The 15,793-nt window shown below is 38.7% G+C and overlaps 1 protein-coding gene across 2 annotated transcripts in view; it reads right to left on the bottom strand.

The window, feature by feature from the left end:
- LOC102939366 (AGBL carboxypeptidase 4) overlaps positions 1 to 15,793 on the bottom strand; it is a 1,380,179-nt gene that overhangs the window by 843,180 nt on the left and 521,206 nt on the right. The gene's annotated exons all lie outside the window — the stretch shown is intronic.

Raw genomic sequence — 15,793 nt, 5'->3', positions numbered from 1 at the left:
GATCCATTCCCTTGTCTCCCATTCCCAGCTTCTGGAAGAGGCTAGGAACACCATCCCTCCCCATCCTGGCTAAAAGCCATTAATGGACCTATCCTCCATTAATTTATCTAGTTCTTTTTTTAACCCTGTTATAGTGTTGACCTTCACAACATCCTCTGGCAAGGAGTTACACAGGTTGACTGTGCATTGTGTAAAAAAATACTTCCTTTTGTTTGTTTTAAACGTGCTGCCTATTAATTTCATTTGGTGACCCCTAGTTCTTGTGTTATGAGAAGGAGTAAATAACACTTCCTTATTTACTTTCTCCACACCAGTCATGATTTTAGGTCAACTGTGTGTGTCTCTGTACCACCCTCTCAGGTCTGGAATGTGGTTACTTGGTTAGCTGACACCTAGTATTACTAGTTTAACAAGGCCTACCTTAATTCATAGCCTTTAGTTCATACTGTTAGCCATGTCTAGGGCTCTAGCAAGGCCTACACCCAAGTGGGTGGAAATCAAATGCGTATTAATGCATCCAATTCCCTCTGTGAGTCTCCTTGGTCCTCTTTTCATCCAATAGAGAACAACAAGGTGACTACAGTGTGGCTGTGCAAAGGGTCTGTTCTGTTCTAGCAAATCTCATCCTCACCATCATGCAAAAGCACCTATTTTGGGCAACCCAGGCTTGCAAAACTGGAAACAAACCTGTGATTTGGAAGAACTAGCTGAGTAGGGGTATCATATAGATTTCCCAACCAGTCAGTGATGAGGGCTTTGTCCCTTTTCTAATGCTAAAGCAATGTTCTGACCTGCCTCCCTCAGTGGAGTGCAGTACTTATAATTAAAACACTTGCTAACATATTAATTAGGTCAAGATGGTCTAGGATTGCCAAAGGCCCCAACATTACTTGGAACCATAGAAATGCTTCATAAACTCCCCAGGCCCATGTCCCCTATGTATAATAAGTGATTAATGAAGAGGGACATTTTTAGCCTTGAGTTCTTTGTGAAAGCATTTGAAGGGGATTTATCACAGCCCTTAAAAGAACCCCAATGGCAGAGCATATAATGTTAAAAATCCTTCTGAGGATCTCAGGCTATGCTTGATACAACAAAATATTGTGTTCAAAATGTACTGGGTGCCGCAGACATTGCCCGAGATAAAGGCCTTATTCTCTGACATTTGCTGGTGCTGTAACAAAGAAAAAAGGAACCCTGGTCCATACGCATACGCTATGGGACTGTCCAACTGCCAGGCAGCTGTGGATAAAGGTGAACAAGAGTTAAAACAGTGCTTGGCTTTAGCAGCCAAACCTCATCTGAACATTATATTCGAGGTTATTTACCAGCTCAGTTGGTTTTAACTCCAGCTTTGGTTCTTGAGAGCTGCAGTGATCATCAAGTGCATAATTTTACGAAAATGGAAGAGCTTAGACTACAGCTGTAGTCTTTTGGACCTCTCTGAATTAGTAGACAAAGAAAGACCATCTTATCACCACAGAGAACAATTATATGAATTCAAATACATTTGGATCCCATTTCTAGATACATTTGGATAAAAAATGTTGAGATGGTTTAGAGAACGCCAGACCTCCATTCCACCTAACTCGTTCGCTTTTTCTGTCCCCACTGGTCTCCTTTCCTCCCCTCCCTATTCATGCATATTTTCTCCTATTTTATTTCTTTTACCCTGACCCTAACAGTCATGTCTATGTTGTGTTGTCTGGTTTTGTATTGTCTGGTCTTGTAGTTTTGTCACATTCTAAAATTGTATAACTGCATAATTCTATTGGCGATCCCATGAAACATGTAGTATTTGGAAACATAAAAGACCTAAGACAGTTATCTTTTTGTACTTTTCACTGTCTGTTTCTTTGTGAAATCAATAAAAATTAATTACAAAAAAGAACAATACATTCTTTGTTTTTCAGATTTTGTGTCCTTGATTATATATCAAGAAAGTGGAGAAGAAGAAAGTGATTGTGGAGCATCAGCATATTTCTTTGTTAAACCTGAAGGGACGTCCTGAATTTATCCATATGCTTTACTTCTGCCTGGCTAGACATTGGAATCAGCATTATCTATAACTAGCATAACCTTGACCACTGCCATGCACACGCAACAGGGAATTGGATTCCACAATTTTTTCCTCAAGTTGTCTGTCAGTTTCTCCATATTTAGCCGTGTTTAGAATGCAAACCAGAAAACTTAATCCTTACATATAAATTACTGCTTTCAAAACAGTAAGTTTTCAGTGGGAAAACAGAAACATAAATCTTTCAGAAGAAGTCAGCATAATTGCAAACAGTGAAACTCAGAAATTTAAGGTTTAACAACTGATGCCAGATTACTGAAGTTCAGTCATAATCCACAATCATCTCACTGGAGCTGCAACACAAGGATTCCATGCTGGTCAGCTGCAGGATCAGATAGGCATTGGGTGTGAAGGAAGATAGATTCCTGCCCTCTATATATCACCACTACAGGACAATAATATTCGGTAGCAAGAGGAAGATTTCCATTATCCAGTCCCCTCTGAAGAAAACAGGCAGCTAAGGAATGCTACAAAGAAAGGACCAAGCACAGGTTTGCAGCAGCAGATGTAAACAAGAACTCTCTCCAAAACATTCCTCAGGTCAAAAAGAAAAAAATAATAACTTTACCCTCACCATGAAATAAATGATTCAGCAGAAGACTCCCAACTGCAAATATGGGCTTTACCGTATTTTTTAAAGTGGCATAGTTACAAATGGTGCTTTATAGAACCAATACACATGGATACCCTGCCCAGAAGAGCTTACAATATAAGTCAAGTTGAGAAAACCAGAAGAGATAAATACCACTATATATATAGGAAACACCTGGACCCATACACCAGTCTCCCAAATGATCACATAGTCTTATTGTCCTTCATTTTGCCCTACTCCTCTTCCCCTGAGCCTGTAATTCCTTTCTTCTTTTGTTATAGCTATAAACTATAATCCTGGCCCCACTGGAGTCAATGGGAGTTTTGCCATTAACTTCAATGGAGTCAGAATTTCACCCATAATTTATAAGCAACCTTAAGGAAATAAGGTCTTTACTGTACAACTTCCACTAACAGCAACAGGACATGTAGGAGGAGACTAACACTTTGCATATCAAGTTGAAAACGCTATCACAGATATTTTTTAAAAGCTGTCAAGAGGGAGATCTGGATATTGTGGTACACTTACATTGTCACTTAGCAGTTCTCTGATGTCAATCCTAATTAAAGGTTATTGTTGGGTGTACTAGATTATCCAGATACTGAAAACCTAGAATTGAGAACTGTGTTGTAGGCATGGGCAGAAAATGTTTCCCACAGCTAGATTAGACATTTCACTGCCTAAGGTAGTTACCTAGCACTATTTCCTAAGGAGAGGAAAAAAGGAGACAACAATGATGACCAGGTTACCAGATGAATTATAACACAACCGTTTGAAGACACTTCAGTTCTACTTTTGTCTCAACTGGAGAACCTTCGATTTTAATTTCTTTACAATTAATGTGATATTTGGAATGGTTAAACTAACTAGCAGTTAATGATGTTAGTATCTTTTCTGGCTATGTTTTCACTGTAAAAAGAGGTATGTTTTTACATCAAGGTAGCTAATTCAAGATAGCTACCTTGATGTTAATCCTAGTGGAGACAAGACACAGACAGTTTTCCCCTCAATGTAGTCGAGATCAGCCTGGTATGCTGCACCTGGCCTTTACTTTGACTAGATGCATCAAGATAAAAACACCAATGCCTTTTCTCCACTAGGTTTTTATATCAAATAGCTATCCTGAGTAATCCAGTATATCAAGTTAGCTGTCTCAATGTAAAACCACACCTTTTGCATTGCAGTAAAGACAAAACCCCTGAGAGTTTAACTCCCATTTATCTTGATCTCCAAAAACCTTCTGTTTGGATGCTCAGACATAGTCGGATTTGTGTCTATGTAAAAATGATACATTCTTACACAACATTGTGTGGGTCTTTGTATCATGTATGTTGAACTTACTGACAAAGAGAAGATTTTGCTAATGATAATTTAGATAATCATTTTCCACTGCCCGGCCTGAACACCTTTGGTGGCACAAACTGGATCCTATTTTGCCTCATGCATCAACAGCAAAATTGTCAGCTGAATTTTGATTGCATAATCTTTGCTACTAGTGATAACGTAAAAGGCAAAGAATACATTGCTTGATTTTCAGTATCAGGTGGAATCTGGAGAATCTGCCAGTAACAATCTGTACTTCCCAGCTTTCTCCTTTGCCTACTTATTCTATTTTGCACTGATGACAAAGAAATACAAGTGCGCAAAAGAAGAGAGCAAACACTCAAGCACACCAAATGCTGCCCCACTACAAAAAGTTCATGCTCTGTACTGTTATTTACACTGAAAAAAAGTAAAGGAGCAGATCCCCAGCTGCTATAGCTTGTCATAGCTGCACAGTGGAGATATGACAAGTTATATCAGCTGAGGATCTGTCCCAAGAAATCTGTTATACTGTTGGTTTTTTTAACTCAACACACCACTGTGGCAATAGCAACACACCAACTCACACAAATTATGGTATACTGAAAACAAATAAAGTTATAGGGTAGACAATAAGAGCAACACAATTCATGATTAATCCTGATGCACCATATGTCCTCCAACACCTAGGCACAACAGGGTGCCCTTTTAATTATCCTTTAATGTGCTCCTTTGTGTCTAACTGCTGGAGGACATATGGTGCATCAGGATTCTATTGTTTTCGGTCACAATTCTAATGTCCTTTTAACACATTGGTGTGCATGTGAATGTATATATTGGTTTTCTCACATAGAAGAGCCCTAATTGTACACTGTGTATCATACTCTTATATATTGACACTCAATAGTTTCAAGGAAAACTCTGACAAAGGGTAAAATATACTAGATTTTCATTGCCCAAGCGTGTACTTAAACAAAACCCAGAAATAACCACCTGCAAAATGACATGTTAACAGAAACAAGAATTTCACTTTCAACCTTTAATAGACTGAAACTACACAGAGAAAACAAAATAATTATATCAAATCTGCTTTGTCTATATCAATGCTACCAGATTATGTCACAAAGCAGCTTTGTGAATTATTGCCACATGCTACTGTGTGGACAATAACATTTTTTATCTCAGATTAAAAAAAATAAGGTAATGGTCGTCTCAATTTTTGCTGCAAGCGACTGTTTAGATAGAAACCAGTGAATTAGAATTCCATTCCAATGAGCATAATGTACTGGAGACAGCTAGCAGATCCTTTGAATAAACATGGTGTTACACAGGTTTCAGTCTTTCTGATGAGCATGGTATCTCTCACCTCAAAAATTTCAGTGTCTAGACAAAGGATGACATCCTTTAAAAGTGCCTTTGGAAATTAGCACAGTGATTCAATGCACCACAGACTCAGATGGCAGGGATGTGCCTGATGTACGCACAGTCAGGACAATTAAGTTACATTAATCACATTTTGAGTCAATTACAGTTCCAGAGAGATTTGGTATTTGTCTTATGAAGGAAGAAGGTTCACTTTGTGCACCAGTTAAGATAAAGAATTTTCTCAAGTATCTCCTGTGATGATCAGGGGTTTAAATCAGATCAGAGACAGCCAATACTCAGCCCACTGAGTTCTACAATGTAGTCTGAAGTTGCCTTTATCATTTAATAAAAGGCTGCACCCCACAGACTACAAACACCACATGCAGACAGATCACATCCACTGTGATGCATTGCATTTTGGGACATGTAGTCTTCACAGACTATGCATCCATATTAAAGATTAAGGCAGTTGCAGCATGTGGTTCCTGAGAAGCTGGTGATGGGGCTCTACGAAGGGCCAAGTTTGGCTCCTTTGAGTAAAATACTACCTTTCATATCTCCAACCAAATCTCATATTGATATCTATCTTTAATGTGCAACCAAATATGAAAGCGAGTGTTTTCATTACTGTAGACCCAATATGATATTTGCAAACCATCACTCTGTTCACTCTGCTTCTGTGTTGCATCCCTTTCCCATACCCTTTGTCAGTCTTGCCTGTTTAGACTGTAAGGTCTTCAGAGCCGGAACTGTCTACTGTACCATGTTCGTACAATGCCGAACACAATGGGGTGCCTATCTTGGCTAGTCGCTAGGCATGATCATAGTAAACGTATGAAATAATACTTAGCTATGAGAAGGAAACTTCAGGCTCTGAGATACATCAGCTCTTCCCTCCTGTTGATGATTAAAATGTTTCTATTTCTAACTCTTTGTCAGTGATTGAATTCTGGTACAGTGGAACTTGTCCTTTCTACCACTTTCCCCAGTATATTACTGTCATTCAGAATGAAGGAACAGAGGCTTCTAAAGAAGGAGGATATTAAGCTAATGGGGATTATGTGTGTAAATTCCATACGTTCTGATTGGAGACTAGAACACTATTATAGTTTCTTATTTTTCATGATTCTGGTTGATTGAAACAATGTCCGGCTGCATTACAACAATTTCATACAATCGTCTGCTGAAGTCCACAGAACAAAACAACATGCTCATACGCCACAGTATTTCCAGCCTACGAAGTGGCTAATCACAAACACGCAAGTGAAGATTTATCCCTATTTGAAAAAAAGTACTAGAAAGTGGAGTAAACCATTTTCATGCAACAGCTGTCTATAATATTGTTCAAGGGACAGGAAACTTATTGAGCTTGTGAAATATTGCTGGAAGCTGAAAGAGCACCACAGTGTCAGTAACCTTTCCATCTGTTGACCAATATTTCACAGCCACTGCTTTACAAAAGTAAGAGGTACAGGGAGCTCAGTTTTCATACTTATGTGACTTAGAGTGTCCAACGATCTTATTTCGATTAAATCATCATATAGGTGAGTACACTACAATGTCAGTCTGAAAGTCCAAATCCATTACTTCAATGTCCTACTAAAGCTTCCAAGTGTGAAAACTGTACCTACTACAAACTCACCTGCAATGCAATAAAAGTGTGATTTAAAGTAGGCTGGGAAAGAATCAGCTATACTGTGGTCTGTTAGGAAATATTATATAAAAAACTCAACAGATGAAGAAACACAAAACTCTGGGTCCAAGTCTCCTTAAAAAGAAGAAAGGATTACACTTATCTAAACAGTAGGAAATTGAGTCAGATTTATTCAGTTGAGAATGAGCAGCAAAACCAAAATATAAAGGAAAACTTTAATCATGCTCAACCTCTCGTTTAATTTTATCTATAGCTGATGCATATAAAAAGTTTGGTTAAAAAACACAGCCATCAACAGATCATAAAATGATTCCTAATGATGATGTTTGACTAGACCAACTGAGGCTCAGTGTTTAAAAATAAACAGGGTTTAAAATTTTGCAAGTCTCCTTGAATTATTTCAGTAAAAGATGAGGGCCTCAGAAAAATAATAATATGCATGTATTTATTAAAATGCACCTAAATAGTTACATCTCTATACACACATCAGATATACACAAGGACCATTTTTCAAACCATTTCTGACAATCAAATGTCATGTTAGCAAGGGACCTGTACTACCAAGTGATGAAAAATTGTCACTAGGTTGCCAGCTTGAATTCAAGACAATTCAGTAATGACCCAAAATAGTTACAGTCATTGATATTTATTTGTTGTGTCTCAGTCCAGGCCCCATCAGCCAACTGACCCTAACAAGAAACCCACCATCACAAGTGTTCATGTTGTTGGGCAGATTCTGCAGAGAGGGCAAGTATGGAATGGATGTGGGCAGTGTATCTGAGTGTCCTCTTGCCATTTTAGATTCATAGATTCCAAGGCCAGAAGGGACCACTGTGAACATCTAGTCTGACATCCTTTATAGAACAGGCCACAGAACTTCCCCCTACCAAAAATCCCTAGAGCAGATCTTTTAGAAAAAACATCCCATTTTAATTTAAAAATTGCCAGTGATGGAGAATCTACCACAGCCCTTAGTAAATTGATCCAATCCTCAGTTAAAATTTTATGCCTTATTTACCAGCTTCAACTTCCAGCCATTGGATCATGCTGTACCTTTCTCTGCTAACTCCTTAGAAATGATCTTTCCAGGTTAACAAGAAAGCATAGAGGTGCTGGGGCATTGTTCAGAAAGCTTCCACTTTCGTATCTTTTCTGCAAATAAAGGGGATTTCAGACACTGTCAGTTCAGTTCCTTCCACCACCTCTAAACTGACAATCTTTTTTTTTTTTAAGAAAGAAAATAAGATAAATAGAATAGTGACATCTGTGAAGAGAACAAGGAGAAAGAGGATGTTAAACTATCCAAAATCTCATCATTAGTATTGATACGAAAAAGATTTCAAAACTGTTATGGATGTGTCTGCTAAACAGGCCTCCAAAACACTCTTTTCTGAAATAGATGTCTGGTGAAAGTTTACAGGTCTAAAACTTTGAACAGAAAGAGTGCCTTTTTGCTCAAGCAATATACCTGAGTTCATGTTGTAAACTACCGAGCCACAACTAAAAAACCTTAGCTAATCAAACACCTGATGGCTCACATCTGTGTAGGCAGAAATAAACAGAGTGATATTTAGAAATCAGGATACTCTCAGCTGTCAGCCTATTTCATGGAGCCAGGAGTTTAGACTAGCTGTTAGCATCAGCAAATCCTAGCTTTTGGCATTAGAGAGTTAAATTAGCTACTATGACTGCAAGTCTGGGTTGTGGGCTTCTTGTTTGTGTTTGCTTTGGGTTTTGTTTGTTTTTAACTATTCAAGATGGTAAGAAAAAAAATAAAAATAAATTCCCGTATGGTTGATTTTAGTCCAGTTGCTCCACGAAAAGCTATCAAAAGCTATCAAAGAATATATATAATATATATTACATTTCACTTCAAAAGGATTTCAGCAATCCCTAAACTTCCAGTGGTATCTTTCAGACAACCTAATTGCTTTGTAGTGGTAGATAAATTAAACCAAATCATCATCAATGAAAACTCTCTAATGTAACTCTAGGATATTCAACACATGTGATCTATTAAAAGTACAGTAACCAATCTCGTAAAAAAATCACAAACACATAAATTAGGAATTCCAGTTTTCACTCGATAAGTGTATTTAATTTTATTGTTTTTCTTTGGCTACGTTAGGGCCAAAAACTTCCTAGAAAATTGAGTTTCATGTTTATTTGAAATGTAAATGCAAAAATTAGAGCAGAAGTAAGTTTTCATTAGGAAAGAAACAAATAAAAGGTTCTTAAAACATACTGATTTTTAAAAGGTGTACAATTCATTGTTGATTTAGTGTGCAAAACTGAAACTTAAAATGAAAACCAGAACACAGGACCACAAATCACATTTCCGAACTATCAAAGTCATCCCTAATCTAAGGCCAAAATCCTGCAAACACAATAGGAGAGTTAATCATGCGTGTGGTCCTATTGATTCCAATGGAATTACTTACTGTAGTGAAGTTAAGAACATGTTTATATGTTTCCAGGATCGGGGTCCAAGTGTCCTTTTAGATTCTTTTCCTGACATGACTCATGTAGCATTAACTGCAGATGATACATTTTACTGTCTACTGCTAGTTATGAGATTTCATTCCATCCTTTCCAAAGAAGACCTGGCCTCAGTCAGACAGACGGTCAGTACCTCCAAATGGGATTATGCAATACAACATACTCTTGGCTTCCAGGTATCATCAAGAGCTCCACCTGATGCAGACACAGTTTTCAGCAACACACGTTTCCAAAAGCACATCATGCTCATATGCTGCTCATTACATAAGTTCCCTATTAACATCATATCAAGTTTAACATCTCAGTCGTTTATCTTCAAGGCCCTCAATGAACTAAACCCAGGATAACTAAAGGATAAACCCCTCTGCAACATCTCTCCCTCAACTGCTACATTCGTAAAGAATAAAGCAATTGTCTACACCTAGCTTGTGTGTGCAGAAGACAGGGCTTTCTCATCAGCTGGGCCAAGACCATGTATCTCATTGCTGCGCACAGCAAGACTAACCTAAAAGCTCATCTTCCTGTAAGGCACCATGGGACTAGAACCCTGGCCTGTGGAGTTTAGGTAGAGTGACCAAACAGCAAGTGTGCAAAACTGGGACAAGGAATGGGGGGTAATAGATGCCCATATAAGACAAACCCCCAGGACATCTGGGTCACCCTAAGTCACCCTAAGTCTAGGATAGCTGATGTGCCCACTTTGCCACCAGGAAGCCCTGCAAATACTGTGGAATACTGTGCAAATACTGCAGGAAGAACCGTCCAAAGCAGACTTGCCAAACCTGAAAAAAAAAACACCTGCAGAAATTGGGTTTGTTTTTGGCTTAATTGGCTTGTGAGTTGTTTGTTGGCTAGTTTTTGGCTTGTAGCTTGTTTGGCTTGTAGCTGCTTGTTGCTTCTTTTTTTTTGATCAGCTCCTAGCAAGTAGGGGCAAGGGGCAAAGGGGGGAGAGAGTCAGGGGTGTACAGCGGGCCCACCACAGTCCCAAAATGCACGCCAGGGGAATCTTGTCACATACAGTGTTGGGGTTCTTAGCAATTGGCTTGTTTTGGCCTTGTTTTGAAAGGGGATTAGCTTGATTTTTGGCTTATTGTAAAACTTGGGGTGCTTATTTACCGCATGAAAGTTGGCAACTATGGTCAAAAGGGTCCACAGCAACAGCACCCTCTGGCCTTCTGATTAGCCCTTGCTCACTATTTAACTCCACAGGATGTCCCAGGAAGTTATGTGGACAACCATGCAGATTTCTGGCTTGCTGTGACTCCAGACCTCACCTTGCTTTCTGATCTACCGTCTGTGATGCCAGCCTGACTCTGACCCTGACATGTGCCTGTTGATTATGGCTCTAGGGATTACTCTTACCCCTTGACTTGTGGACATCAGCCCATCTGTGACCACTAGGCCAGACTGCTTATGCCCCAGTCTCTTACGCTTGCGTGTACAAATGCAAAATTCCATTATTTGAGCTTGCTTTACCATAAAAGCATCTCTTTGAGCCAGGGAAGGAGATGGAGAAGACACACACATGCACTGTATTTTCCATGGACTGGGAACCATGTTAAGGTTATTTTGACCATGAATGTCACTTTACAGGCTTTTTTGCTGTAGAAAGAATTCAGATATCTGGTAATGCAAGTGATATCAAAACCTGGACAGGATAGACTAATCTATAAGAAAAACCTCACCCGTGACTTTGGGAGAAATCCTGACACTCTCCTTTACTTAAGTTTAAAGAGATACTGTGAAACAGTGCATTCCACCCGGAGAACAAAACCCTGTATTCTGCAGTGAAAATTTTGCCAGTGCTGTGCATTTTCCATTAAGCTGAATGACTGTGGGTGCCATTAAAATGTCAACATTATTTGACTTTACCAAATTGTTAATAGTATTCACTCTACTTATTATGGCAAAAAGCACAAATGCTGTTGTAAAATTCAGTATTGAAAATGTCGCCTCCTTATATATTGAAATGTCACCCACTGTAACAAGGAAAATCAATAAGACAGATAAAGCTGTAATATGAGTCAGCTACATAAGATTAATGACAAAGCTTCAGTGCTGCAGGCATTTTCAAACTTGGTTGCCTAAGGTTAGCTACATAAAACCACTTTAAAGCACCTAAATAAGCAGCTTGATTTTCAGAAGTGCTGAAGACTGACTCCAATGGAGGCTGTGGGTACCTCTCTCTCAAAAATCAAACCATTTATCTGGGTGTATAGATACAGATGTAAGTACATAACTTTAGAAACCCAGTTTGAAAATTTTAACCTTTGCACAATTTGGACAGCACTAAACATGCTAATTTCCACCCCCCCCCCACTGTTACTCACACTGTTACTCACACCTTCCTGTCAACTGTTCGAAATGGGCCACCCTGATTACCCCTACAAAAGTGAGTTTTCCTCCTACTGATAATAGCCCACTTTAATTGAATTGTCTCGTTGGAATTGGTAAGGCAACCCACATCTTTTCATGTACTCTGTATATATATCTTCCTACTGTATTTTCCACTCCATGCATCTGATGAAGTGGGTTTTAGCCCACGAAAGCTTATGCCCAAATAAATGTGTTAGTCTCTAAGGTGCCATAAGTACTCCTCGCTGGTTTTTTTATGTGTAATGAGGAGTGTGTGTGGGGGGGTCACTTTTCTTTTTTATATGTCCAGGACATAAAACAAATGTGCATTATCTACACATATTCATTTTTTAATCAATAGAAGACACTTTGGTGTGCCACACCAAAAGCTATATGTAATCTTCCTTGCTTTGCAAAAGCAGCAAATAAAACCCTTCCCAGAGATGTGAACATGATTATCATCATCAAAAGAAGGATTAGAATTTTGATGATTTTGAAGCACAGTCAAATACATTTGTCAAACTGAGGGGGATAAAATTAAGAGGGAAAAGACATTTTATTTTCAATTTCCAAAGAAGGTAATTCAAAGGATGGAAGGAAAATAAATAGAGTACAAACCATAAAAAGGTAGCTGGCAGCACTCTTCCATTGTGTGTGTCTGTCAACCAACAGATATAATATGGTCATGCAATTTGCTGAGAACCTCTGTGTGACACAGGACTCTTTGCAAAGGGCCCCCCATTCTTTGCAAATCTCTCTCACCTCAGACCTGAGAAACTCACTACCCCAAACACATTTCAGAGGGTTTTTATCCAGAAGGAGTAACATATAAGGTATCTACAGAAAGCTCCTATATTGTTAAGATTTTTAATCACTGTGAGACGCATGTATGGGTAATATGCAAGAAACAATGTATTTGTATTGAAAGCATGTTTTATGGACTTGGGTAGAAATCAGTTACCAAGAAATCAGTTCTCGGAGATGAAAAGCGAGAGGGAGTTGTAGCCCTCCCTAATCAACCTGCAGGGTAATGCAAGGTTCTACTTTGTACCCTGGCCACATCCAGAACAGTTAATGGAAAACCATCAAAGACAATTGCAAACGATCAAAACTACTTGGAGGTGAAAAGGAACATTATAGGAAGCAGGAGATTGTCCTAGTTATGAATAAAGACAAAAAACTGTTCCAGTATAACAGGGTGTAGGGAAAGGCACTCTGTAGCCATTCCCTGAGGAAATGCCTTAAGAAGCAGGAGGCTTTCATGAACATTTGGATCCTGGTTCTCATGAAACTGGCCAGCTCCGCAACAGATTGAACTTGGAGTGAGGAAGGTCTACTTTGTTATATAAGAAAGCTAACTATTGATAGACCCAAGTTCACATTTTATGCTTTTGTTTTGCGTTACCGGTTATTTCTCTTTCTTTCTCTCACTTACAGTTAAATCTTTATTCTTAAACCTTTTGTTTTATTATACGTGCTAATGAGAGCTGTGTGGATTACAGGAGTGGGGGTTTAAGGTAAAACTGGTAAACTAGTGTACACTGCACTTTCGGGTGCAGAGGATCTTGAATTTTTTTAAGAAGTCAGTGTCAGGGGCTCGATACCACAGGAGAATGATTCATATGGACTCAGGCATTGTGGTGCACCTATTGTGAACCTACAAGTTAGGGTTCCGTAGCTCAGAAGAGTATTTAAGGGTCTGAAAAGCTGGTAGTGTTAGAGAGCTGACATCCAGTTACTGCAAAGAAATAATCCCTCTAGCTGGTGGCAGGAGGTAACAGGTGACTCTCAGTCCTAGGTGCCCAAGAATCATCACACCCTCCAATATTTAGCCACAGTTTCAGTTAGGAGAAAATGACACTTTGAATGCCTTTTGTCAGTGGATATCTCAATTTCAACTTATTACCTTGTAAGGTATTTACCATCCTGATTTTACAGAGGTGATTCTTTTTACTTTTTCTTCTATTAAAATTCTTCTTTTAAGAAACTGAATGCTTTTTCATTGTTCTTAAGATCCAAGGGTTTGGGTTTGTGGTCACCTATGCAAATTGGTGAGGATTTTTATCAAACCTTCCCCAGGAAGGGGGATGCAAGGTTTTGGTGAGGATTTTGGGGGGAAAGACGTTTCCAAACGGGCTCTTTCCTAATAAAATAAAACCGGTTAGACATTTGGTGGTGGCAGCGAAAGTCCAAGGGCAAAAGGTAAAATAGTTTGTATCTTGGGGAAGTTTTAACCTAAGCTGGTAAAAGTAAACTTAGGAGATTTTCATGCAGGTCCCCACACCTGTACCCTAGAGTTCAGAGTGGGGAAGGAACCTTGACATTTCCCCATGTTTACCCCACCCCCACCCCCCCACTGTTCCTCAGACGTTCTTGTCAACTGCTGGAAATGGCCCACCTTGATTATCACTACAAAAGGTCCCCCCCCACCCCCGTTCTCCTGCTGGTAATAGCTCACCTTAAATGATCACTCTCCTTACAGTGTGTATGATAACACCCATTGTTTCATGTTCTCTATGTATATAAATCTCCCCACTGTATTTTCCTCTGAATGCATCCGATGAAGTGAGCTGTAGCTCACGAAAGCTTATGCTCAAATAAATTTGCTAGTCTCTAAGGTGCCACAAGTCCTCCTTTTCTTTTTAACTTTATTTAGCTATTTTGTTATCTAGGTGACAGCTACCTAATGAAACAGCATTTTAAAAGCATAAAGTGAAAAGTCCATACTGGGTGTTATTAGTGCATCATTTCTTTCATGTGACTGATAGAAAGCAATAACTGCTAAATGATATCAGTCAAATGTAATGATTTCTTATTGGTTCTGTCACTTGCATTTAAGTGTTAGTCTCTCTCCCTGTGTTCTGCTATTCACAACTGGGGACCACATAGCCAGTGTCTGTCATTCTGAGGTTATCTTTGAACTGTCATTATCTGAAGTCATATTTATACAGTATAGCTCATAAAATACCTTTTTCTCACTCATCAACGCTTTCCAGTGTCATGTCAGTGCTGGACAGGATATTGTACAAAGGATTCTGACTAGTTAAATTGGTTGGGGAGATGTCAAAGTCATCCTGTGGAAATCAAATGGATGTATTTATCTGCAGACAAAATAACTGAACATATATTTATTGTTGTTTTGATTCAGGCTTTTTAGATTTTTTTTTTTTTCAGGAATGGAATGAACAAAGCACTTTTATCCTAGACAGCAATGCGTATACTAAAAGCAATACTATCAGTATACTACAATAGAAAAAAATATTTAAAATTAAATTCAGATGTTACATGATAAAAATATACAAGTGCAAAAAGAATGTTATCATACTAATCTCTATGTTATAAAGCACCCACAGTATAACTTTATATTTAATAAAAGAGATACTGTAAAAGTTAAATGCTTTTTAAAAAAAACCTTCAAGATTTAGTAATTGGAAGGCTCCCGAAGCACTTTTTGTATTTCATGCTGAGATGCACAGAGAGTTGTTCATATTTAATTGAAAATGTGTTAACATTACGATTTCAAAGGGATCCAGAGTAATGGGAGTTTTCCTGAAAATTCAAACCCTGGCATTCAATGCTTCCTGTTGTGCAGGAGAAAGATCTCATTTTAATGGAATAAATTGCAGAAGGGGACCTAAACAGGGCAACTTCTTCCTTCTTAAGTGAAATTGGTGGGAAGTAAAGTGGGGTATTATTAATATTTTTCCTTTATTTTTTAAAACTTTAAAAGATTAATGCTCCCATCCTGCTGCATTTCACTGTATACTTGATCAAGAGAGAAGATTACTCACCCTGTGCAATAACTGAGGTTCTTCAAGATGTGTGTCCCCATGGGTGCTCTACTGTAGGTGCAGCAGGACCCCCTGTGCCTGGTATTGGAGATCTTCATTAGCAGTGCCCATTGGACCGTACATACACTTCTCTCCCATCTCACACCATGAGCGGGAAG

The sequence above is a fragment of the Chelonia mydas genome, chromosome 8 (genome assembly GCF_015237465.2).
Source record: "Chelonia mydas isolate rCheMyd1 chromosome 8, rCheMyd1.pri.v2, whole genome shotgun sequence".
Taxonomy (NCBI): domain Eukaryota; kingdom Metazoa; phylum Chordata; order Testudines; family Cheloniidae; genus Chelonia; species Chelonia mydas.
The sequence above is the reverse complement of the archived record's forward strand: the minus strand, read 5'-3'. Positions and strand labels throughout refer to the sequence as shown.